General features: G+C 36.9%; 1 protein-coding gene and 1 long non-coding RNA gene across 2 annotated transcripts in view; one reads left to right on the plus strand and one right to left on the minus strand.

The window, feature by feature from the left end:
- The window catches only part of ZNF407 (zinc finger protein 407), a 468516-nt gene that overhangs the window by 8136 nt on the left and 434549 nt on the right, over nucleotides 1-25831 (minus strand).
- Nucleotides 801-24874, plus strand: LOC149869014 (uncharacterized). The gene is made up of 4 exons (XR_016441050.1): nucleotides 801-1229; nucleotides 1917-1987; nucleotides 4366-4510; nucleotides 23125-24874. It is a non-coding gene; the product is annotated as an uncharacterized LOC149869014 (long non-coding RNA).

Below are 25831 nucleotides of genomic sequence, written 5' to 3' on the forward strand. Positions count from 1 at the left end.
ACTAAAGGGGTCAAGGGTCATTTGCAGTTCTAAAACAGAAAGTAGATTTCATGCATCGTGTAGCAGATAAAGATGGCATTAAAGAGACTTGTCTCAGAAAGAAATGCGTAATGTGTTAGGAAAGTCTGTACTAATATAATATGAAACCACTATTCTGCTCTTAACAGGCATATCTATGAGATTTTTAAGCCTATCCCAAAAGTTCGATTAAGTGGCTGTACACAGTGAATCTAAGCTTAACATACCTTCATAACACACTCATGGAAAACAGGGTTTTAAGTTGTAAATGAAATAATGGCCTGGTTTGTTATGACAATGAAAACAATCTGCATTGGTACAGTAACTTAAAAGAGGTATTTTTCCATTTTTACAAAACTTTTGTGCAGGCTGATATGTAGCGTCATATTCAAAGGTGCTTAATTTTTTTCCTTGTGCATTTTCAAGGTACCGTTTTTTTATTGACAAATACAAACATTTGATAGCTATTAAAATGTAAATATATTATAAAATAACGCTAATAGCTCAGAACAACCTTTTAACATCACAAAAATATTACAAGCGTCTCACGGGAAATCAGGTAAATGACATTGAATTTCAATGAAATACAACCTTTCAGAAATTTTAAAGACAGTAAATAAATCAGACTTAGCACAGCCATCACCATTGTTCTACAAGTCAAAGTGATACCAATAATTGAACCAGCAATTGATTCTTTTTCATAGAAAATATTAATTGTCCGAGTACTAGTGAAATACTTGGTGTGATATGGTATGTCTGCTATTCAAATGTACAAAAATAATTTAGTGCCTAATACACTTCCATAAAAGTCCAGGGGAACATTCACACTGACTTTAATGGGGGATGCATCAGGCCCTTAATTATTTTGATGCAAATTAGCAACAGTAAAAGGTCTGTCAGTTTTTTCTTTGTAAACCACTCTTTTTATTCTTTTGCATAAGTAGAATAGTCATAGAATCTGTATACATTGCTCAAACTCTGATGATTAAAAATAATGGTTTGGCCCCTCTTAATTTTTGGAGAGCACAACAGTTTACATTTTTCAGATCTCTCTTTGCTCTTTAAATACAGAGTCATTTTGTTTCCTCTTTTGCAGGTTACTGGTCTAGGAAAGGCATACAGACCGACATTTCCATACCTGGTTAGTTAGTCAAGGCAGACAACTGAATTAAAGTGAGAAAATGCTGTTCAGCACCTGATGTGGAAGGCAGGTACTGGTGCTCATTTCTAAAAACAATCTTGGATGCCTTTGTTGAAAAAAAATTGGCCTAGATCCATTTTTATTTCAAAATAACCCCCCCTCAAAAAATAAACAATTAAATTGTACAGAGTTATTGTCTGAGAATTTGCAAATGCAGATCTGCAATCATGATTTTTGTTATAAAAATTCTATCCCCACTGATATGAAGAGTGTTAATAAAAATGTGTTATGCATCATCCATTACAGAAGGCATTAAAGTGTACTGGCATAGAAATAGTTTGCCTAAATTAAAATGTATAATATGGGTTAAACCATAATATTTTTAAACTATGTAAATATGTGTTAATATAGTAAACCAAAATGGCTCCTTAGGAGCTATTATGTTCATGAAAATCATATGCATTCATAACAGAGACCAACCAAGTAATAATAGGTCTTACTAACTCCATTAGAAACACAAAAATCCATCATGTTGACTCAAAAAATTTAAAGCCAATCCAAATACTAATAGTTTTCTTTTTTCTTTTGTACATGTTTATCACCCGAGAAAGAAAACCGAATCACAAAATAAATAAATAAATAAATAAAAATTAAGGGCTCAACTTATATCTTAAAGAAAGTAAATGAATGTTTATGGTTGGGACTTAAATATCCTTTTGCTTCTGATTTTACTCTTAACCCACTCCATCTTGTTTAGGTACTTCAATGTCTCCTAATAATTGGTTGAGTAAAGGATGATGTTTTAACCTTAAAGATGGCTTACGAAAGGTGAGTATAGCTTTCTCCCATTCTTTCAAATGTAGAAGGATTTCCTGAAACACGTGTGTGTGTGTGCGCGCGCGTACATTATAGTTATACACACCCTGCCCCATCACACATACATATATGTATACACACATATGTGCGCGCACACACACACACACACACACACATATGGATGGGCTAGAGTTCCCTGTTTGCTGTTTTTTCTATATCATACATCTGAAAGGACTTCAAAGGAAAAACCAAAAACTGGGTGAAATGAGATCTAGTGACAGAAGAACTGGGCAAATTAGAGAAGGGGGCATTTTTAGTGAGTTTATTTAGTGAGTGATTATGCTTTTTGTTTCTCTTTGTTTCTCTTTCTTTGTCTTTGTAACTAACCTTTGGGAAAAGGCTGTCTTAGTTAAAGTCTCAGTACCTCTGTTCCTGCACCTACAGATTGAGAGCTAATATTACATGGCTAAGAGAGTGGCAATTATGTACAAAACACAATGACTGTGCCAGGACTATAGTGTCCCAAAGAGCAGCGGCTCCCTTTGCATAGCTCACAAGTAACAGAGGTTGTCTTGCCCACCCTTCTCTCCTGTTCTCAGACTGTTTTGAGTTTCACCCCTCTTGAATTCTGAACCTGCAATCTATGTTCTCCATTTCTATTTGAAAACAAATAATATTGGTGTAGCAACTACATAGAAAATTAATACTAGGAATGTATTCAAGGTGTTTTACCTCACTTCCAATGCAGTTTTGCAGCTGGAATCAAAGATGCTAGTTAGCACAGTCAGCTCTTTGTAGACCACCTTCAAGGGAGGCAATGACCACAATATGGGAACAAGTGACAGAAATTATACAGACCCATTTTTTCTGCTTTAACCCATTCACTGCAGCTGCAAAGTACATTAATTTCACCAGCACTTTTAAATCAGAATCCAAACTTCAGAATGGATCAGCTCTACTTGGCCAAATTGGATAACTGTGGTTCAGGTAGCATCAAAAATATTAAGAAACTAGAAGTACTGTCCTGTGCATGGGCAGCAACTGATAGGAAAATCCTTCCCGATTTTACAACAGAGTTACTTCCAGTTCTTATGTCATAACAGAAAGTTATGTTTTGATCACTCTAGGTCATTACTACCTCAACATGGGCTTTCTGCTTTAAACATTTATTTATCAGGAGCAGTGCTTACTGCCATAGTTAGTCTCAATGGTCTCAAAGGGACTAAACATGGTAGCTTGCATTATGCATTGTGTTTGCATAATCGAGCCCTTGGGATTAACAATTCTCAAATTGGGTAGCCTTTGCTAATATTTGATGCACATATTTGTAACAATAAAAAGAACTGACACTTGCTCAGGATACCCAAAATAAACCATCATTTTATTAAATGATAAAAGTAGCAATTATGCTACTCAAGCCAGTCCTTGGGAAAAAAAAAAAAGGATTTTGATTGTATTTATTTCTTTTGATTTGCGCACACATTTTGTAAAAAAGGAGCACCTGTTCTTTGCTTGAGGGCACTTCCTGACACATTTTAAAAGCACAGCAGTTTTGAGGGGAGAATGTATGGGGCTAACTAGAAATATTAAGTTTCCCTAGTTATTTTTTCTAGTTAAAGCAACAAAAACTATCACTTACAATTTGGTAGTCAAACTTGTGTTTAATTTATAAATCCAGCTATGTTACAGTGTATATTCATATCTTTCCAGAGTAAATTACAGGAAATAACCATTTGTCTTCATTGCAGACACTTTCGCATGTATGGTAGAAAACAAACCGCTATTCAATAACTGCACAGAGGCACCATTAAAATCAAATTTACAGTAAACAGAACCTGCAGCTGGGGTAAAACACTAACTGTTAGTATTTTAATTATCAGCGAAGCTTTCGGAGTTCTAACATCTGCTCATAGCCAAATGACAGCAGCTGCTTGTGTACACTTAAAACAATGTGAATTTCTTCTATAAATATTAAAATGAATCGTGTGTTGTGTGTTCATCACAGAATTCCTATTAAGCTGGTTATGTCTATAGGGCATTGTGAACTTCTTTCTTGTGGCAAATGCATAAAGGGCTGACCCCTTCAAAAGAATGAGCGCCAAAGACAGCAAAAGTACTTGAGTCTGTAAATTGAAAATGTTTAGAGACAGTCCTAGAGGTCACCTGCTGCCAAGATGTTGCTCGTAAATGCTAACAAAACATCAGCAGTAAGTTCTGATCATTGTGCTCTACAGTAACTTCAAGGACAGGGCCCTTCAGAGCACAAGGTGTCAGGAATCTAAAGAGTGGGTTGTTCTATAAGCTAAAACTCACCAAATAAATAGATCTCAAGGTAGAGCATTATCTTGGTTAAGCAAAATGTTCTGATTCAAATATCTGAATACTTTCAGGAGCTGAACTCACACAGACTGAAAGTCTTTAAAGCAGAACCTCATCAACCTGGTAATGGCAAAAACATCCATATACTTAGAAGAGATGAACTGTGCGGAAGGAAGAATTAATTGTGCTGAGTTTTGGAGGACACTACTGATGAAGGTAAACTTTGTAGTCTCCCCAGGAGTTCCTAATTTGGGAGCTCAGGTACAATGGATAGTTCTTTCTGTGCTCTTGCTTGCTGGGGGCTCTGGGAAGCGAATATGAGAAGTGAGTGCACAAACCCTCTGTTTCTGTAGTGTGCAGAAGTCAAAGGCCAGGTGAGAAAAACAAGGCACCACCCACTAATTACTAAAAATGTGTAAACAAAGGCAGAGCTCTCTTGGTTCCTTTGATTTCACCTTGTAACTATACAGAAGCAGCTGAGCAAGGATCCAGCTCTTCACAGTATTGAACATAATGCCATATGTTTATCTGGACAGATTTTAATGCCAGAAGGACCTCCATGCTCATTTAGTCTGATGGCCACAATGCATGGTTTGAGGGAAAGAAAGATTGAAACCCTCAGGTTTGACAACACCTGGTGCAGCTGCTACATGGCTCAGCAGGAGGTGAAGGAAGGAAGTGGTGGATATTCTTGTGCTCTTGGTATTGCTCATCAGGTACAGAAGATCTCCTTCTCCAATCCTAGTTTTTAATGATTCTACTTGCTTTATGAAGGATAGAATATGATTGGTGCACAGATTATCTAACCTCAATACAAAAGCCTTCTCTTGCTCCTGATCAGGTTGTTCCTTCTAATAACATCAGAAGTGTCAACGCTCATTTTTCTTGGTAATTTTGACAAGAAACACATGATGATTTTTCTCAATGGCCTCAGAACTTCAGGGCTTTCATAATGATCATAGACGGTCACTGATAGTTCTGGGTTTTGGAATGGGAGTAGAAGTTGAAGGAATGGATAATCCCATCATGAGATAACTCTGGCCTCTGCTATGTGTTACATATATTACACAATTAACTGGTTAATCGCTCAAATATTTAGACTGGCCACATGTGCAAAGTAATTATCACACAATAAAAATGACTATCCAGCTATAAAAACAGCCAACCAGCTACAAAGTTAGTGCTTGAAAATGTGTAACAACTCTACAGCTGTTTTTTATCCAGCTTTAATCTGGATATGTAATATGCCCCTATATTACTTTTAAGGTTTTAATTCAATGGGAAATCTGTTTTGATGATCCCCTATGAGAGATGGATGAAAGCAGTGGGTTTCCAAGCAGCATTTAGGGCAAACTGTTTATCTGACTGATCATTCTACTGATGTTTTGATAGGACTTCAGAATATTTTCCTGTGCTACTGACACAGTGGTCCTTAAATGCCTTCTTCCATTTCAACAATATAAGGCAACACGCTAGGAAAAATAAAAGGGAAGCAGAAATGAGAGGTGCTGCAGTGGGAAATCTTGGTGTAAGCCTGACTAACGCAGACATATGAATTTTGAAGATCAAAAGTTTTCTTCACTTCCACCTTCACTGTGCAAAGCTACGCCCAGTGAAACTCTGCAAATGGTCAAGACCTTTGAGGTTATTCCCACTTGTCTGTACTCAGCTACAACATTGAGTGTTTCTGGCTACAAGGAATTTTCATTTACAAATCACCACAAATTGTGGATGAACTAAAAGGAGTAAATAGCACAGGGTTGGAATTAACAAATTATACTAAAATGGAAGGGGTTGCAACCACCAATAAAGACCCGGAAAGAATCTAAATAAATCAGAAACAGGAATGTAGAATAATAATGTGAGATTCAGTTTGCAACAATGCAAACCAATGTACCCGGGGAACATAAAACCAGATATTCAATGGTAAAAAAAAATCTTGATAACTGTAATGCTGAAAGAGTCCCAAGGGTGATAGTGGACAGCAAATTAGACACAAGTTTGTAATGTGATATGGCAGCAAAACAGAATAGTGCAATTTTGGAGTGCGTACTCAAAGGCATTTTCTCACACAGCAAAGCACTAATAAGCCCCCTGTATACAGTTCTGGTCCAACTATATATGTAATATGCCACTCAATTCTGTGCACTTTATGAGAAAGATCTTGACAAAGTGGTATTTAGAAAAGGGGAAGAGCAACAAAATTAGAAGGCTGACTTACCTGGAAAGAATAAAAGGTTTAAGTACATTTATTTTAGCAAAATGATCATTAAACCCAGTTTACAAGCCCTGAATGGAGGGTACTCTCTGCCTATATAAAGACTGGACACAATTAAATTTTGGGAAGTGACTAACTAAAGAATTTAAACTGAAATCTGAAGCAAAATTTGGACAGTGTGAAGAACAGAAATTAGACTCAGAGAAGGCCCATTAAGTTATCTAGACCTTTCAGCTGCCAGAATGGAACTATTCCTGTGGTGGTAGGACTTCACTGCATAGCACTTAAATCATTTAATCTGAGTTATAACTGTTTGTAGAGTAAATCTATAAAATTCCTGAATTGTTACTGTTAAACAAAGCATGTTATTTGTAGTACCTACCCAATTAACTTCTGTCAACAATGTACCTCTGAACTAAAGTGCACTCATTAGTATGATGCCTAACTGTCTTGCTTCCTCAGATGACTGTCAATCACCTCGAGGAAGATTCCCATTCAAATATTCTTTGGTGAGCAACCCCTGCCAGGCATCATGCCATTTCACCGCCCACTTGCTAGTAATTGCTTCTGAGGCCCTATGTAGACTGGAAAACTAGGGAGTGTTTTAAAATGCTGGTAAGAATATAGTGTTATATGCAAGAGAAAATGTGAGTGAATATATTTTGAACAAACACATTTGAAACACCACTTTACTCCTGAACTGTTGATTGTTCTGTTTAAAGATTTGAGACTGTCTACTTTAGGAGCTAAATGGTGTTCAAAAACTTGTTATTTAAAACACGTTAACTAGCACAACTATTTTTCTGAAGTGTTGACCAGTACATCTATATTAAAACTTCTGCTAACTAGTACTTCATGAATAATACTACACATATTTGACTACTACATGCCACTACTATGTTGCTAGTGGTTACATGTAGGAAGACCTCGGATGCTTTTTGCATTTTCATAAAAACAGACTGAACTGTTGCTGGAATATGGCACAAGATAGTCAAATGTAATATATAAGACTTCAGTGTGAAAATAAGCATTTGCTAAAATAAAGGATAAAAAAAAGAGAGATTATAAAAAACATTAAAATTAAATAAAAAGCCAAAGAAAACTAATAAAAAAGAAACCCAGGAGCCTATATAAGTGTCTTGATTTTCAGAATGTGCTGAGAAACTAACAACTTTCACTGACGGTGCTGGTAAAATATGTTAATTTCATATTTTTTTGCCAGCATAATTTCGGTTTACTAAATCTGGACTTGTTATAACCTACCTATTGCTATATTTATTTCCTTTCTTAAATTCAATAGCAACAGATTATTTTACCTCCAAAATCAACTGCTGCCCTGTTCTGGAAACTACAGTTCATAAAATAATTCTGAAGGAGTTTTTAGTAATGCAATCTTTTGCCTACGTGTGGTTCTGTGAACAAACAATTTTCTAAATCCTGGCACATATGGACAAAATGCAAAGGATGATCCATTACAGCCTGTCATAGATTAAAGACTTTCTGAGCATACACTGACATCATAGGTCTGAAGCAACCATTTTGAATTCCAGCTATGAGTTACTTGGTGATTTCAATAAGTATGCCTTCAGTGCAGACTGCAGTATTTCATGATTTTCTGAGGTTCCTGGAAACTTTCTTAGAAACACCCCAGGGCAAGCTTTCAGATGCTCCCCTTAAAATCAGAAGGGCTCTACACGAACAGTTATCTCAACAACAGATTTTGTTCTTTACAAAGATCAAAAAGGAAATTTTGCAAAGACAAAGTTTTCATCAGTGCAACTGAGACTGCACTGGAAACCTAAGATATTAAGTCCATCTGTTAGGTCTAATAATTTTTTCTCTAACATGAGATTGTTTCGGGGTGTTTCTCTCACAACTGAGTAAATTTATGCAAAGCTTTCACATCTGTGTGCCTAAAAGTAGTGCCTTGAATCCCCATTTAGAAAACTAAATACAACCAGTTTGCTTTTCAGGGGTGTGAGCACATGCAGTTAATCTGTGCATTTAAAAAACAGTACTCTTTATCTTATTATGTGGCTCTTATCACTACACTTCCTGAGCATCTTGCAACCAATGAGTATAATCTCAAAATACTTCTATAAAATATGTTATTATTATCCTAATTTTACAGATGGGAAACTAAAATGGAGAAAATGTGCTTTGTTTATTAAGGGATACACAAGAAACAGCAGAGATAGGATAATCATATCTATTCAGTCCAAGTCCAGCATCTACTCATAAGACTATCCTTCCTCAAAGGAGTCTGACCGTCATCCTGAGATTTTGAAATTCTCCATTTATGCACAAGACGGGTAAAACAGCATTAGATTCAGAGCACATTTCCTAAGACTGTCTGTCAATGACAATCCTGTGCTCATGATCAGTCTGTAGCTCAGCATCCAATATGCCTAAGCAAGGAAGGTAATATTGACTACCATTATCAAAATTTCACCTTTACTGAGATTTTCATAGGTGCTCGTTTATACCAACTGTGCTCAGTGAGGCAGACACTGGATCATCATGAAAAGGACTGAGTACACTAACTCATTACACAGGGTGTTGGGTGGTGGTGGTGAAGACTTTCAGACTGCAATTTAGCAGTCCATCCCTATTAAGAGGGGTAACTGTGGGTATGTCCCACTAGCTTCACTGGGAATTAAGCATGTGTTTAAATACTCTGCAAGGGCTTCAATACTTTGCTGAATTGGGGCTTCAGTCAATGGCCACTCCCAAACCTGCTGCCCTTTACAATGGGGGCAGTCACATATGTGACACTGTCACATTTCTCCTGAGCCAAGTGCAGTCTCTGAGCCAATGTTTGTAGATCAACTATAAGAATGTGTTATTAATACATTCAGTAAATTCCATATGAAATACTATCAATTTAAATTAATGACTAAGGACTTATTCTTCCTAAAAGGGTCACTGTAAAATATGAGGGTGTATTTAGTAATGGAGATTTGTCCAGTAAAGTATCTCAGTACATATGTCTAGTCATGTAATGTGATTTTGATAAAACTTCAGGGCTCATCACTAATTTCACACTTATGGAAACAGATATTTGCACTTTCCAATCAAGTAATTAAGCAGCATACAATGGTGGCAAATTAAGGATTTTTATGGTATTTTGGTCCATTAAAACATGCCTTCCTTTATGAAAATGAAAATTCTCCTGTAAGTACTGAAACAAATTCTTAATGCCACCCTCTGCAGCCATTGGGAAGCCTGGAAAGGGAAGCACTACCTGAAGTAATATAGCTTCCCCATGTCCCCAACCCTTCCTAGTATTATATGGTTTTTCAGATGTTAAAATAGAAGGTAGTTGTCTGTTCAGGCAAGCTATACACCAGGAGTATGTCACAGTGCTTCTCCATGATCTGCACAGACTGCTTGATAATTTCTGAGAAGAATTCAAGTTGTTGATTTTAACGTATAAAGGCCCAAGAAACCTGACTGCCTGAGAGACTGCCTTTCTTCCCGTGCAATACTACCAGCTGTAATCAAGTTATGGCTAACCGCATTTGCTTTTTCCTATCATGAGGTTGCTTCCATAATGACACCTATGCTTGGATGCTCTGGACAAGTCACCACAAATAACACCTCTCTCTTTAATCTCCCATCCTCCTGCCCCCCCCAAAACCCTACAAAAATTGTACTGTAAATCTGTAGATTAATGGGCAGATCCTGGCATAGCAACTCAAATGGATTTATAGCAACTGTGTTTAGTCCTGTGTGATTTCAAATAGAATTACTCCTGATGAATTTGAATGCAAATTCACGAAGCATTAAACCAAACCATGTTTAAACTCATTCGTTCATCAGATGCAAATATTCTGCATTAAGCAGGGAATACCCATTCATGAAAATAATGAAAACTGACAACAATATAATAAAATCATTACAGGTTTATGGATTCTGGGACTTAAACAAGCCATACCCTTGCTTCTTCTAACTGATTAAATGCTTCTTTGCAGCTTACTTTTGATCTGTAGTTCAAAAACAAATTACTTAAGTCTTTAAACTCAGAATCTGGTGAAGTTGCTTGGAAGTCATAAGTCAGGTTTTTTTGGGTAGACAGGTTGACTATGGAAGGAAAGAGTAGGGGGAGGCAAATATTACAACTGAGAACAAGCCGCAGTAGAGGGAAGCAGATAAATCGACGTACAGACTCTACCAGCAAGCATTCATAAAACAATCACATGAACAGCATTGTGCAGAACAAAAGGCTATGATGATAAAATTGGGCACTTCTGTTTTATAAAGCTGGCACAGATGGGTCTGTCACACTCTGTGCTTCATTTTTATGAAACCACTACCACTTTCACTTTGCATCATGTTTGAAGACAAGGGGTTTAAGATGCAGTAGGGCAATGGATTGCCAATTATTTTTGTGAATGTCCCAAACCAATTCAGTGAAGTAAATTTAATGGCGTTCTATCTGATAAGCTGGATGTCTGGAACTATAGCTAAACGGCATCTGGAGCAGATTTTCTGGGGTGCCTTGAGAACCTTTCAAGGGTGCCATGGCATACCACAAAATGTTAGCATTGTTGAGTGTGTAAACACAATTCACAAGATAAACCCAGAGATTTCAGCAGGAATGCCTATCTGATCTGTTGTGATCTCTCTCAGTTTTCTGCAACACAAAAACTGTTCTATTATTTTTCTGTAGTCAAAAACCAAGTGAAAACTAAGAGCTGGCATTTTCTGAGGGGTGTCTTGAGTCAACCGGGGGGGTGCTTCAAATCTAAAAAGGCTGAGAACCTTTGAGAACTTAGAACCTGATTTAGTGTGGTTATCTCATTAACCTCCATTGTCCAATTTCTATGAACAAGTTTTCATTTTCAGTTAGATGACATCATTTCAGCTTGAAAGTTTCCACTGAAATTATCACATACGTGTATTAAATTCTTTGCTTAATGATCAGATTTAAAACAGCACTGCGTTCCTCATTCAGGCACGTATTGCTGATGATGCATTATTTTGCTACACAATCAATGCAGTATAAAAAGTTCTCTGCATCATAATCTGCCCAATTCGTGCATATATAGTATTTGCAATAAAATGAAGTGCATTTGCTAAGTTTCAGTGAAATGATGGCTACAAATTTTGGGGTTAATAAATCTGCAAAACAAATCAAAGAACAGTGCAATAATTTTATTAAATACCTCTATGTTTCATGTTTTCATATATCTTGACAGCAAAAATCAAATATTCAGCCTGCTTTGGGAGAGTGTTAGGCTATGATTAGTGCAATGGATGTTTGTCCTCTGAGGTTCATGTTTGCTCCCCTCGATCTAGATTCTGAGTACACATGTAGCAGGCTGGCTGGTGGGCTCACCAGCAGCCCAGACTGTTAGTTGGGGGGCAGTTCTTCCTCCCCCACTGATCAGGGGAAGACAGAGGGAAGGCAAAGGGAAGGCTGCCCTGCCCTGACCCAGTGTGAGGTGAAAGAGAGGACTTGAAAGGGAACTAACCCCTCAGACTTTCCTATTGGTCCACTCCCAATCTGGGGGCAGAGCCTCCAGAAGGAATAAAAAGCCGGCACATGGGCAGCTTCAATGAGGCATGATGAAGAGGGCTGATGAAGCTGGTATAGCTGACCAGCAGGGCAGAGCAGTTGCCCCAGAAGCGTCTGGAAGATGTTGCTGGAAGAGAAGCAGCAAGCAGCTGCATCCCAGCCCTGCCACAGAGAGAGCCGCAACGACGGTGCACGGGTTAGTGCACAGAGAACCCGGGAGCAGACGGGACCATGGCAGCTGCACAAGGCAGCACAGGTCCCCAAACCTGCATAAGGCAAGGGCAGAAGCCGCCAGTGCACGGATTAGTGCACGGGGCTGGAGAGCTGGCGCACAGAATGGTGCACGGAGAGTCTGGGTGTGGATGGGACTGTGGCAGCTGCACAAGGCAGCACAGGTCCCCAACCCTGCATGAGGCAGGGACAGAAGCCTGCCAGTGCACAGGGCTGGAGAGCCAGTGCACTGAACGGTACAAGGAGAGCCTGGGAGCGGATGGGACTGCAGCAGCTGCACCAGTATGAATCCTCAGTTCTTCACGAGGCAGGAGCTGGACCATTTATTATTAAGATACGAAGGCATTCTAAATACAGCTATACCATTCAGAGACTAGGGAAAATTCTGGGATCCTTTGAAATCAATGGCAAATCCCCCACTAATTTCAACTGGTATGGAAAGTTGAGCAAATGAGACTTTACTCATCCCCTATCCTTTTCTCTGCTTGCAATCTGTGACCTGCTCAGGTGGAATTTAAGTTGTTAGGATCTATAAAGTCCTAAATAGCCTGGGATTGGCCTACATGACAGCGTGCTGTACAGATGCACTCAGTAGAGATGCTTGAGCAGGAACAGCCCCCACATAAAACCAATGGAGCTGTTAGCTTAGTATTTTCTGTGAAGGCCTCAATTCCCTGGAACTTGCTTTCTAGTTTTTTCCAAAATAATCCAAACATGGTGATCTTTCACATATACTACAAAAGACACCTAAGTTGATAGGGTTTTTGAAAAGGTATGAGGGTGTTTTTCAAAATAATAAATGGGGAAAAAGTAGTCTTCTTGTGGCTCATGGCTGGTTGGATGAATTTCTGTCAGACTGAGTGCTGAAGGCTGCTGGGGAAGAAGGAGGAGAGCTGCTATAATTTAAAGTATTAAGATGCAAGAGTTTTGAGTAGGTCTATTTATTAAAGACAAATAAACATACACATATAAAAAAGTAACCTAACTTTCAGAAGAGCTATTACTCACACCTCCCAAATCCAGACTAAGGATCCCTTGTGCTATATGATGTATAAACATGGAGGAAGACTCAAGAATGCAAATTTTTAAATTTCCAAATTCCTGCGTAGGGAAGCACAAAATTAAATTTCTGGTGCATTAATTAATTGGATGCCATGCGGAACACCGAAATGGGGAACGAGGACTTTACAAGCAGGAATTCATTTCTGAAAACAGCCCAGAGTCTGTATGGGTTTGCTCACTTAGCTCAGAGAAAGCCAGCTCTGGTTTTAAAAGCTACTTGTCACTGCTGTGCAATTTTGAAGCAAAGTGGTATGTTTGGTGTTCTCATTTGCATGACAATACCCAGAATGCTCTTCCAGCGCACAGCTATTTCATGGAAGTGCTGATGTATTCAAGCTTTGAAAACAAACCCAATCACGTGGGTGCGCTTGTATGTGCTGTCATTTCTTTGGTACAGCATATGTGCTCAGGGAAGAAAAATTAAAATTACAGGTAACTATTACAGGTAACTAGACCAACCCACACTTGATCATCACTTAGTAATCAAACTTGCAGCTCGTAGTTTAGCAAATTTCTAACAGTCATTGATTAACTGATCAGTTGGTCCCCCCGTGCATATTTTCTGAGTGCTAACATTAGTCATCTAGGACTCTGTCAAGAGAGCTGTCACAATACATTAACTATCAATTAGAAAAATTAAACAATTAACTTATAACAGGCTGAAGAGATATAGAATAAGAAAACAGTTGATCAAATTGGACTTAGCCCCCACATCTCTCTCTCTTTTCTTGCTACAGAAAATAAATTCACTACACTCACTCATGTTGCAATGTAGAATATCATAGCCTGCTCTATTGTGTGAATTTCACTGTTGAGATGCTGTAACGCTAATTGTCAGTTTCCAGTGATCAAAGTAATTTGGTTAAATAATTGGTTTACATATACTATATTTTATTTCCCTCACAAAAATAAATGTTATAACAAAAGATTATCTGAAGAGGAGAGAGAATATTTTGGAGATAGCACAAACATGGTGTGAACATGTGAAGGAATGTCTGTGTTTTGTGCATATAAGCCATCAGAAAAATCCCAAGTGTTTAAAGAGCAGAGGAGGTTTAACACCTGAGTTAACTTAATATTAGCGTGCATATGTGTATGTGTGATAATGGCAGGGGAGATTTGGCTACATTTAAAATGACTATACTTCTGCTATTTGGACTTTGCCATTCAAATAATTTTATCTTAAGATGCTATTTTGAATGTTGATTAGCTGATGATCATAAATTATTTTTCTCACTAAAATGTAGGTTGTTATTTAAAATTCTTATTTTTTATTTCCTTATCTGTTGCATTAAGGCTAATATTTATAAAAATAAGAGCTGCTACTGGTATACCTAAAATTAGCTTGATGACACCACAATCACCCTCCAAAGCATTAATGCCTTGCTTTCAGACTTTTTTCTGTTTTATTTTATATAATATATGGATCTGACTGCAATTTTTACAGCTCCTCCTGAGATGCAGAAAGGGAAAGCTGTAACTAACTGCCTGCAGCAGTTGGCAGAAGCTGTTTCCTTTAACCTACCTTTAGACTACTAGGCGTGAAGAACGGTTGAAGCATTTTGCTTCATCCACCAGAATGGTTGCTTTTTCTAAATATTGCCAGAACAACTTCATTCAGAACACTTTTCCATCAAAGTTTGTTCAAAGTTATGTCAGAATGGCTTAAATTAAGAGCCTCTGAAAAACTCAGATGCCAGGGGAGTGACATAACATCCATTAATTACAGTGCTTAGTGGTGTCACTTGTGAAAGGCTACTTGAAATACATTCAAAACTTCAGTTCATAAATTAAATGGTATTTTGAAGTCTGTCTATAGACGAGCAGTGTATAATGGGGTTACCATATTTACTTATGTAACAACTCACCTTTTCCCAAAAATTAGCCTTCTAATCCCAAAAATTAGCCTTCCAAAACTAGTCTTAAGCAGAGAAGCTGATATTTTTTTGCCCAAAACAGTCATAGAGATACTGTAAAATGGCTGCTGCTTATTTTCCTTCCCTTTCTTCTTCAGCTGCATGAAGGGAGGGGTGGAGATCAGCAGAAGCAGATTGGAGTGGGGGTGCAATGGTGCAGTGACATAGTTACAACCAGCTTTCATTCCTGCTCCACCCAACCTTTAGAAACAACTGCCCAAAAGCAGCAGTGGCATTTCTATTCAGGGAGGGAGTTGATTGACTTCACGTCTCAGTATGATATACCTGATTCCTGCTAATTTTTCTTCAGTCCACAGGTGTTAACGACCCTCTTTAATGGTCCTGATGTTTCACAAATCAAGCTATCATTTCTTTAGCAATTTTGTTACCAATTAGCTACTCCTGGTCTCCCCTCTTGTATTTCACAGTCATGCAGACTGTTTTTTGCTCTTTTCAAAATTCTAGATTTGCCCACAGAGTCCAGTATTCAGCAGCTGCTACAGTTTCAGCTTTTAACTGAGCAGCTCATAACTCCTGACAGTTCAGCTGTGAAAGGGTTAAAACTGTAGCATTTCCCTGAGAAGGCAAGCGAGCTGAAGATCTGGCTCTCTCCCTGCTCTATAAGGAATAATTGGAAAAAACCTTTTTTATTCACTCTGCCCTCCCAAAAATAGGGTGTGTGTCTTAACTAGGGGTGTGTGGTATGCAAGAAAATGTGGTGGTATCTATTTAACAATACCTACTGGATATGTTGATTGTGTGTATGCTCTGATTTGGACAAATAATACGGTGGAGATTTATTCTGTTTGGTGGAGAATTTCTGTTGTAGGGCAGCATTGGATGAACACACTTATTAAATGCTTTACAAGTAACTCATAATGAAGAAAGCTTAGGAGGTGATAACCAAACCTTAGGTTGCATAGAGTTGCACAGTGAACTGTTCCATCAACCAATACCAAAGTCTCAGAAGAAAATGAAAAACAACTTTAAAGAAGGTATCTCCCTGGAATAAGAATGGCAACATTTTATTTCAGGCCCTGATTCTGCAACTACTTACATACATTTGTAATTTACATATGTGACTACTGCCATTGGAGTCAATGAGTCTGACATGAACTGAGCCTTAACATTAAATACAAGTAACTGTTTGCAGTACTGGGATATTAATAAGTAAGTCCAGTTAACCTCACCTGATTAACTGAAATTGATGGGGCAGTGCTGATGGAGAGAGGGCCAAGAGCCCCCCTGCTTTTTTTGTTAGTTCCTATGACCCATATGCTCTATATTATTCAAGAGAAAATTAAATTAAATGCAACAAACACACTGAAAATTCTTTATTTGCAGCAAGCCCTGTGTCTACTTAACATTCAGTCACAGAAAAAGAACTTGAGAGTCGTAATCTTTCACCAAGTCTGGGTTAAAAAATAAGACCTGTAATTTGGTTTCTCTCGGTCTATTTTGAGTTTAAATGGAAACAAACTGTACAGTATAGAATTGGCTTAAGGTCACCTGTCTACAAGGGATTATTGTGTAGTTTCTTTTATGTTTTCCCCTTACTAGTCTGAGGGACAAAAGGGCAGATGCACCCTAAGGGCTTTTTCAAATGACCTCTTTAGCAAATAAAGTCATACCCTAAGTATAGAGGCCATTTCATCCCAGTCCCATGGGCTGCCTGTAGGGTAAAATGCAGAATTTTTCTGGCATGTGTCAGTGAATGAAGCAACGTGAAAAAGTGGCCCACTGCTTTTGGGAAGTTAAAGGCCAAATGAGATAACATGAATTTCTATAACACTCTGATTTAAATTATTGTAGATGGAGGCTAAAGACATTAGCTATAGACGTATCAGAGGCATGCAAGTTAACTTTTTCAGGAGAAACATCCAGTTTCAAATGCAGAACAACTCATTTATGATGGTTTGAAAACCTAACAGATTTGACTTACTCAAGAACCAAAATTAAAAAAAACCCTCTAGGGAACTGTATAAAATTGGCCTTTTCTATGAGTATAATTTTAAGACTGTAAACTGCATCAACTCAAAATTACCATCAAATTATCTGAAATCAGTTGTCGAGAAAGAATATCTCTGTTATGGTTCTCTAAATTATTATTTTTTTTTAACATCTTGGCACCTCAGTTCTGTAATTGGTTAAGAGATAATGTGTAAAGACTCAAAACTTTCAAGTATTCATAAGATATAAAAAAAGGGTTTTAAAACAAATGATTTGACAGCTGCAAATGCAGGATAACACCTAGTTACATTATAGAAACAGTGTGGATAATTACTTTTTTTCAAAAGGAGAGACTCTATGGACCAAGGTCCTGTCTGAATTTCCTTGCAGCTCAGTTAACGTGCAATAATACAAATCCTGTTGTCACCTCAACCTAAGTCTCTTTATCATCCATACATCAGTAAGAATGATGAGAGACGTCCCATGATTTTAGCAGTCTTCCTTTGAAGGATCCACATGTTAATTACTGCACTAATTATGGTTTTTGAATAACCAAATGAAGTAAGCAGTCTATGGGAGGTACAGGCATAAACCTAAGACTGAGAAAATACTAGTTACTGAAGTCATCAGTGTAAACTGACACATTGAACATGCTTAAAAGAAGTAGAAGAAGTAGATTTTAAAAGACAAGCATCTCAAATAATTAGGGTTCCATACAGGAAAAAGAAATGTTATTTCTTAATGGCAAGTGCATTTAAACTGTTATCTAAAGATCTGAAGGTAAGCCTGCTTAATTCACTGCTTCTTCTTTTGTTATTAGGAAAACATAATTGTTCCAAATAATTAGCACTAGAGTACATCACAAGCTGACAACAAAATTATAGAAATCTTCATATTCAGATCCGTCTAGCTGGCTATTAGGAACAGTTTCTGATCATAACCCATTAGTTGAAGTGCTGTGAGTTCTTGATTGCCACCAAATAACCTCAGATATCTGCCTAAGTTAACAGCCTCTATTTATTCAGAGTTTTCTTGACAGTAAAAATTGCTTACGATTTTTACAGCTGCCACACAAAAGAACAGTATCGGATGTGCGTACTTGGAAGATTAGGTGATAAAATAATTGAAATGTGGATTTTAGACGCAATTTTAACTCCTAACTTTCTAAATGAAAAACAGCTAAGGGATTTCAGTTTGTTACAATGGTCCAATTGGCTTTCGTGTTTATTAAAAATTAAAGTGAATCTATTTAAAATCTTTCCAGTTGTGATGTCCATGCTAATTAAAATAAGATTTGTTTGGGGTGTTTTTTTGGCATAACAGCCCTATTTTTGTCCTTATTTTCTCATTTAGCACTGATGGATCAAACAGTTCTAGATTTCTCTGTTTCTTGCAGTTCAAATCCTCATTTTCTCTCTCCTTTTGTGAATAATCCCACTGTATACACTGCTGCTAATTCATTTTTTAAACAACTAACTAGCATTGTTAGCACCATAGGAAAAGACACAAAGAAGTGCAGCATATTTTAAAAGGCCCTGAAAAATGTATCCTTTGACAAAAATCACTGCAGTAACCTCATAAAGAAAAAAAGAAAAAAAAGCTTACAAACAACAGAAAAAATTGTACTCTATTAGTTACTTATCCAGCTTCAATGAGTGGATTATTGATAATGTAATACAGAGAAAATGAAACTGTTAAAATATCCAATCTAATACTTTAGTTATCTATAATACTATTTGAAGCTACTTTCAAAATGTTTTTTGTGATAATAGCTTAGTTTATAAACCTACAAAGCTTTATCTCAAATCCCATGAGGAATAACTTTGATTACTATAGTAATTAATGATGTTGGATAGTAATATGGATTTTGTGTTAAGATTTGAGTTTGAAGTTAATTAGTCTTCAAATTATGATTTGCTGATTAATTATGGATATTTAGTTATAAAGAGAGATGTTAATTATTAATCTAAAAAATTGTCTTGTGCAATTAACTAAAACTTTGACGTCAGTTACCACTCGCCTTGTGTGCAACTTCTACGGTATCAATTGTACCGTAAAGAGTGAGGGCCTTCTCAAAAAGGTAAACATTCTTCTGACTACCTTTCTTTGTGTACATTATACGATGAAACAAATTTTTTTTTTTTTTGCAATATATGCTGCACAGTGGCAAGGACAAAAATCTTAATTTTTGTCAAGGGCACTGATCTTTCAGAACTTACATTTTATAATATTTACCTCATCTTATCACAAAAATTGAGCTGTAAAAGAAATTCCAGTTTGAGTCTTAACTTGGTGTATCGTCGAAATTATGCCTTAACCTTAGAGCTGTAATGTTTTCTTCTGATTGATGGGCTTTGTCAGTTCCCATGTTAAACTCTGAAATGAACCTCAGTGTTGCTGCGGATATCCTTATTTTCCAATAGCATCAGCTGTTAGCTATGCCAAGAAAATATTAAAGAGGAACTACTAATTAGTTTATTAATTCAGCTAGAACTTGAATCACCTGGGGTATTTGGGTTTTTTTTATTTAGGTAATTTTTTCGTTTCTTTTTTCCTCATAATCTATGAAGAACAAAATCTTACTGTTATCACAAAGAGGGGAGGGGTATGTGATTAAAAAAAAAAAGGGTTAAACCTAAAAGCATCATCAGCACATCAATGTCCTGGAATTTACCCTAGTAACATAGAGTCTGAACAGGGATCTGTTTACATTATCTCTAGATCATCTTGACAATATTTATTCTCTATTTACCTAAATGAGGCAATATGATGATATTTATTGCTCAGAATGGCTAAATATAGACTTTTCCTGAGCACTCAGTACCATAGTGGGAGGTTTTGCTCTAATCTACATCTTTAAACTGACAAGCTGGAGAATTCCTAATGAATGCCTCTTTTCATCTGGATGTCTGTGTGTATTTGACAGTATAAATATTTAGCAATATCGGAGTCAGCTTGTGATTTTACCCAGATGGACTGATTGATGCCTTGGCTTGACGTTGCCAAAGACAATCCATGTCGTTATATAAGCAATTTCCCTCTTACTTCCTAAGAAGCAATTAGGTGGCCAAAGGCAGCAACCCAAAAATAGTGAAAATACTTCTGGTATCAGCTGACAACTTGGAGGGATAAATAAAATATGGTACTTAAATTATTACCACTTTACTTTCATGAATCATGGGATTAAAGCTTTCACTTCTAAAGTACATATAAATTGCAGGGTTTCTTATGTCTGTAATTTGCAAGAATCTAAGTTAAAATACCAGCTAATCAGTCAACTCACATTCACCTTGGGAAAAGTACCACCCTTTCTTGTCATTTTTGTAAATTGCATGCCTAAGCACCAATGTTATTTTCAGAGGGGAAAAAAGCTTGTTGTCAATAACATATATTGCAGTCTAGTTAAAACAACATTTGTTAAGGTTTAATCGCAAATGTAATCTGCTTTTAAAGTTTAGACAGAACGCTTAGAGAAATTCAAGGGACAGATAATAAATCATTCCCTCCTATTCTGGGTGTGAACAAGGTAGATCAGATTCCTGCAGGTGTGCTGCTTTTTTCTCCTACATGTTGCAGTGTGCTTTCCCCCACAATCCACACAACGGTATAGATAACAGTGGCACAGAAATATATATTCTTATATTCCACTGTTAAAAGGCCATTTCAACTGGCCTTTAAATACTATTAAAGAACCCTGCTTATTATATTTAGTGCATAGATGTGGTACCCACTCAAATCCAGAATGCATTCATGCAATGAACTGTAACATCAAGAAGTTTTAGCTAAATTCATATTTTATATTTATATACGTTTAAATGCTGAATGTCAGCTTTACATGCACTGTTTATCTGCCTCAGTTTTACATGGTGTAAGATGCCTGCAATGATTATGTCATGTGTTTTTATGCATGTTAGTGCTTTGGGGGGAAAACAGTCTCACATTATTTTTGGCAACAGTAAAATTCACATATCTCCGCTATGTTGTTGATTCCCGCCCCCTTTAGTTTCTTTGTTTTCTGTTAACTCATCTAGGTCTTTGTATAACCCATGCAATAACCCAGAAGAAAGGGCAAGCAAGACATTATTCTTCTTGACACTAATACCTATAGATCCTATTTTACAGTGATACCTCTTCCCTATCAAAAAATATCTCAGCTAACAGAAATCTCAAAACTCAAGAACTGGCATTCTTAACATATTCCACAGGCAAGTGGGATACAATGCCCACTGGTAATCAGACATACACAACAAGGTTTCAGTGGGACTGGCTATCTAGTTGTAATATACAGTAGCTTTAAGTGCAGCACACATCAGCTATAGTACACTCTTCTGTATGGCAGTTTCTGACTTACCTTTTTTATTATTATTCTATGACCTGCTAGCTGCCAAATAAAAATAAATGTATGCTGTTCTCTATTTATTGGATTTGATTAGTAATAAATTTGTTATTGACCAGATACAGAGTGTGAGGGCCTAAGGCACAATCCAATGGTCTCAACTCACTCTATCATTACATACTGCACCTTCAGTCAAGCTGCACTGAACCAGTTTATTCTGTGTTTTGTTTCTGCATTGCCTGGCTAGATGATGGGGAATGTTTTCAATGAAAAAGGTAGAAGAGTGAGGAAAGGCTGCTTTTATTTTTCCTTTTTGTTCAGTCCAGAAGGCAACTACTGTTAAAAAGCAGTCTAGAAAGCCTAGTGATAGAATGCACTGCGCATGGTACAATGTGTTGCACAGGTTGAAGCGCGAAATGACTAGGTCTGGTCATGCAAAGTTTGGAATAAACTGCATTGTTTTACAAAATATGTCATCAGGAAAAATACATCAACTCTAATCAGCCAAAATGGTGTGATTCATTGCTTAATTTCAGGGTACCAGGCTATAAATTATATCAAGCCTGCCACAACTAATTTTTGCAGTGGCATACTAGATGAAAAATGAAATGTCCAAGTGGCTACAAGTGAAAAGCTTCCATCTTTCTTCCATGGATGAATATTACTTACTCTAATGATGTATAATAGCCTGCAACTACACTTAACCTGTGCATTAAATGGCAGCACAAACTGTTTACCTAGAGTTATGAAGAAGAAAACAGCAAATCAAGCAGAGGAATCTAAAGTGCGTACATTAACCTCCCACATGCCAACATAATTGTCCCCTACAGATGATGTATAACAGTGACTCCAAATCATATTTATTTATTTATTTTTGTATTACACACAATACCTTATGCTTCAAGTATCAAAAGTGTCAAAGCATGTGATAAATTGATACCAAAATGTACCTAATTAATAAGTCTGATGATGTTTAGAGTAAAACAGATGTTAGTTATGTTGTTAATGGAACTGCAGCTAATAAAAAATAATTGCACCCTGTATCCCTCAAAAATAAAGGTATGACTCAAAACAAAACACAACAAAAAGCAGTGCAACTCCCAGATAATATAAAAACAGTTAATTCTAATGGAAGTTTTTATGTACAAATATGTAACAAGGGATAACAATAATTAGCCAGGGCAACAGATTTAGCAATACATGCTTATTAAAAAGTCATATTCTTGCCTTACATGAATTTCAATTTTACTTGGGATACATGTATGCCTAATATTGTAACTGCTTCTCTTTATATATCTGTAAAAACATATATGCCCATATGCACTGACAGCGTATAAGGTGAACTCATTATTGCTGAAGTTAAACAAATCCATACACACCCCAAAAAGTTTACAGATATGATAAAGCAATCCTTGATTACTGCAGACATGTCACAGATGTGACATTTCTGGCAGTCATAATCTTTATATCAAAGCTTAATAACATATCCAGAACAAAAACAGTATCTTGATACTAGATTTGTTACATGCATAAAAGTTTAGAATCATTTTGTCTTTTGATGGGAAACAATTGGTTATTGCTTTGTTTCTTTTAAAGATGAGATATCCAAGGAGAATCAACTGTCAGAAAAACCTGAAGACACAAAATCCTATCCTTCTGAAGCAAGTTTTGGAGAATCTGATTAGGTCTCATGCTACAATAGTAGGTATTCCATTTTTGCCAAAGGGCCAGCTATTATTATTAACATCATTTGTCTGAATCATTACTCTGCACCTTGGTTCAGCAAACACTATGAAGATGGCATGGTAATAAATGACCGCAGGATTCTTTGCTGCTTCGGCCTGTTTTTATCTGCCACCTCTCTACCGTCAGCTCCATCTTTCTGAACCTCTCTGAATCCCCAAAAGGGACGGGGCGTCTATTTGTTTTCCACTAGGTTACCACTCTGTCTATTGTTGTTTGCACTAAAGGGTACGAATTCAATTCATTCTTGTGACATAAAAGCACTGATACAGTAAATTTTTTGCCCAAGAGAAAACACAAACAAAGTTGCTGAATATGGGTTAAGATGTGAAGCACTAGTATGTATGTGAAGGAGCTTTCTGAGACAGTCTTACTTACTGAATACTGCTTCTTTCCCTGCAGTATAGACATAAACCATTCTAAACTTACATTAACCTTTTCAAATTGGTACTTAGCGGAGAATAGTGATTGTGTAGGAGGGGTTAAGTAGAACAACCCACCATAGCAGTAAACATTCAGAAGTAAGCAGGAGAAGAAACAAAGGATTGGAAGGTAAAATAACCAATCAGTAGCCACAAAATTTCAGGTATAATCAGGTTTTGTTAGTTTGTTATACTACAAAGACAATAACAAGGAGGAACTGAGAAGGAAACTTTTAAAAATATTTAAATAAAATGCAATATGAACCAAATTTATTTCTCTGTATGTCGAATTTTGCACTAATTAATTTAATTGCCTAAATATGGGGAAGATAATTAGCCTACAGTCTAAATGAATTAAACAAAATTGAACAAACTGTAGGTGCTATTCTAGCCTCCAAAAATCATGCATGACTGTGTTTTTGAAGAAAAAGAAAGAAAGAAAGAGAAAAGAAAAAAAGCCCCTTAAAGTGGTAGAAAGAGTCTATCTTTTAAAAATAGTAGTATATTTATTTCCTAGGAAAAAATAATCATGAAGTATTACAAAATGTTACATTAACCAGGAAGCTGCTGGGAAGGTGCAGGCACTAAGGTGTATGATTAACAACCCAGAGGTTGCAAGTTTGAGGCCACAGCAAAAGTGCTCACAGTGTGGCCCTCTCAGATTCCAAGGAATCTGTGAAGTCTACTAAATATCTCGTTAGAAGGACGTGAAAAAGAAAAGGACCAGGAAGCTCTTCCAAGACCAATTACTTAGTCTAAGGCTTCCATCCTTTGGTAATACTAGAATGCAGGTAATATTAGAAACTCCATTCACAAAAGTAAATTTCAGTGTCCCAATATGTATAAACCATTCATGCTTTGGGGAATCTGAATGATGTAAATGCAGTTATGAACTATACTTAGCATTAGCTTCTCACTGCCAAGGGCAACAATATTGTTTTCCCAGACATGCTGCTAAGAAAGTATCGAACTTGGTAAACCCCAAAGAAAGGAGCCAAGTATTCCCCAGATCTTATAAAATACTTAAAAATAAGCCCCCTAAATCTGAAATCCGATAATTGTTCACAGTTTCTGGAACATTAGCTCATGTACAACTTTTTCATTATCAAAATGTTCTATGTTCCTGCCAGAAGTTAAAAAGTTATCTCTTGAAAATCGCTGGCTAATCTAGCTTGTGCTAAGATGGATTTTTAATGAAAGTTTAATGAATGATAAATACTTGTTTCTTGATAAATGTTTAATTATGCCAATAATTACCAACTGCTGAAAACTACTGTTGTGTTAATAATGGCATTTTAGTACACAAGCAGTTTCATGAGTCATGATGCTGTTAAAGATCAGAATTCCATCTGTCTAATGCAAACTAGGAAAACAAAAGAAAAATCTAATTAATATTTTGATACATTTCTTCCACGCATCTTATAAGTGATGTCCTTTTGTGAAAGAGAAAAAAATCAACATGCTTTCTTTTCAGGTGAGATGAAATAAACTGTTTTAGAGCCATGACATTATTAATTGTTATTACTATTTGTCCATATGAACCTGAAAAAGAGAGGAAGAAAAAAAAGAACACACAAACAAAATTTTGTCTTTTTTGGGAAAGCCCATTCATGGGCAGTACTGCAACTAAATTTTCATGTGAAACATTATAAAACATTGTAAACTATCATACCAATCTCCTTTTGCATTGATTGTAGCAGGTAACTAGCAGTACTTTTTTTCTCTGAAACCAACCCTCATGTCATCATAGAATCATAGAAGTAGGGTTGGAAGGGACCTTGTAGATCTTCAAGTCCAACCCCCTGCCTGGGCAGGAGAAAAAACTGGGCTCAAATGATCCCAGCCAGGTAGGCTTCAACCCTCCTTTTAAAGACCCCCAGGGTAGGAGCCAGCACCACTTCCCTTGGAAGTTGGTTCCAGATCCTAGCTGCCCTGACCGTGAAGTAGTTCTTATGGATGTCTAATCTAAACCTACTCTCCAACAACTTATGGCCGTTATTCCTTGTTATGCCAGGGGGCGTGAGGGGAAACAAGGTCTCTCCCAAACCCTTCTGGTCTCCCCTAGTGAGTAGACAGTCACCAGGTCCCCCCTCAGCCTTCTCTTGTGAAGGCTAAACAGGTTCAGGTCCCGCAGTCTC

Source organism: Crocodylus siamensis, chromosome 3, assembly GCF_052110815.1.
Source record: "Crocodylus siamensis isolate JL-2025a chromosome 3, ASM5211081v1, whole genome shotgun sequence".
In the NCBI taxonomy this organism is placed as follows: Eukaryota; Metazoa; Chordata; order Crocodylia; family Crocodylidae; genus Crocodylus; species Crocodylus siamensis.